Raw genomic sequence first — 1,924 nt, forward strand, 5'->3', positions numbered from 1 at the left:
AGGAGGTTTCGGAGGAACTCCACTGCGCAAGAGGAGGAGCTTTAGGTCATTCTGAAGGACGCGGGCCTCCAGCCAAACGCCCAGAATCCAGAATACCAGTGTCTTATCCCCAATGTTTTTCTTTTTTTAAGAAGTGGCAAAAATTCCCCCCACGTAAAGGGCCCTGAGACCGGAGGTGGTTGCTCTGCGCCACGACTGGGGTGAGAGCACAGGTATCGCCCCGGCTCCCCCATGCGAAAAACACATAATCCTGGGTGGAAACGAGTAAAAAAATAAAAAACAGTGGAAAAAGCTCAAAACTCGCGCAGCTCCAGCAAACGGGGCACAGATGGGCAGGGACGACGAGCCCTCGGCGAAGCTACCGCACCGCCGCGAGGGCTAAGGGACAGGACGCTCGCGGTAACGGCCGTTTCCAGAGCTGCCGGGTGACCCCGAGAGGGGCCGYGCTGGCGAACCTACTTTCGGACTCGCCCGAAGCACCGGCGTCGGAATCGGCGTCGGAATCGGAGGCCTGGAAGAGACGGGACCGAGGGCGGTTAACGGGCTTCGTTAAGGGTGGTTGGGGGGGGCGCTAGGTTGTGAATGGGGTGATATCGGGGGAGGGGGGTGTCTGCATCCCTCACGGAGCAGGACGGGCGGCGACAGCCCCGGGTTTTGGGCAGGGACCGTCCCCGGGGCAGGGTGGGGAACTGGGACAGAGGAACTGAGACCCCCCCCCGCGCGGGGGGACAACCGGCACCGGGACTCCCCTTCCTCCGGCGGGGACGGGACGTGCTTGGGACCGGGGGGACTGTGTGTGTGGGGTGGAAGAGGCCAACCGAGGCCCACGGGGGCCGGGCGCCAACCGGGCCCGGTGACACCCACCGGCGACTCCGCGCCCCGCTCGGCCTCGACCCCGCGGGCACCGGGAGCTGAAGGAGAAGAAGGAAGGAGTCAGGGGGCAGCGGGGAGCCGCCCCGGGCCCGCAGGCCCTGCCCCCTCCCGCTCCGCGCTCGTTACCGTCCTGCTCGGCCATGGGCGCGGGGCTGCTCCCCCGCCGCCCGGACGCCTCCCGGCGTGCCCCGCGGGACGCCGCCCCTCCTCCCGGCGTGCCTCGCGCCGCGGGATAGTGGCGCTAGGCAAGGGAAAGCCGCGCTTCCCGGCGTGCCTCGCGCCGCGGGTGGGCGCCGACGGCGGCTAGCGAGGCCACACCTCCCAACATGCCTTGCGCCGCCTAGCAAGAGAGGGACCACGGTTCCCGGCATGCCCCGCGCCACGCCCCCTCCTGCTGTTCCATATATCCCAGAATGCCCCGCGCTCAGCGCCAATACCGCCGCTACAGCCGCTCCCGGCGTGCCCCGCGCCCCGCCCGTACCATAGATCCCGTCGTGCCCCGCGCCCGCCCCGGCGTTCCCGGCAGGCCCCGCGGCGTCTTTCCTCCCCCCCCCCGCAGTGCCGGAAGCGGGCGGGCGGGCGGACTACGCGTCCCGGCATGCCCCGCGCGCGGCCGCCATTGCCCGGGCCCGGCGGGGATTTCCCGGTCACGGCGGGCGGCCGGGGGGGGTCGGGGCGCCATGGCGGCCCGGGCCTGAGGCGCGGCCGGTAACGTGGCGGCCCCCGACATGGCGGCCGTGGAGCCGGCGGCGTTCGGCGAGCCCAAGCGGTCCGAAAGCGATGACTGGTGCGACAGCGGCCTGGGCTCGCTGGGCGAGGGGCAGCTGGGGCCGCTGCCCCTCGCCAGCCCCGGCCCCGCCAGCCCCGGCCCCGAGCGCCCGGACTCGGCCTTGGGCCACGTCACGGCCGCCGTGGGCGCCGTGCGCCTCGCCGACCCCCCCGAGGAGGAGCCGCCGGCGGCGGCCGCCGTCGACGCCGAGGCCTGGCTCCACCACGTCCTCGGCTTCCTCACCGAGGACGGCGACACGTGAGTGTCCCCCGGCGGCGGGGG

General features: G+C 72.0%; 1 long non-coding RNA gene across 1 annotated transcript; it reads right to left on the reverse strand.

The window, feature by feature from the left end:
- Positions 1–1,318, reverse strand: LOC146599171 (uncharacterized). Its single transcript, XR_014895092.1, has 4 exons — positions 1,000–1,318; positions 865–911; positions 460–511; positions 1–22 (listed from the first exon to the last, which is right to left on the reverse strand). It is a non-coding gene; the product is annotated as an uncharacterized LOC146599171 (long non-coding RNA).
- Between the last annotated feature and the right edge of the window lie 606 nt (positions 1,319–1,924).

This window comes from Rhea americana, unplaced genomic scaffold (genome assembly GCF_003343005.1).
Source record: "Rhea americana isolate MKP2758 unplaced genomic scaffold, rheAme1 scaffold_1442, whole genome shotgun sequence".
NCBI classification, from domain to species: Eukaryota; Metazoa; Chordata; class Aves; order Rheiformes; family Rheidae; genus Rhea; species Rhea americana.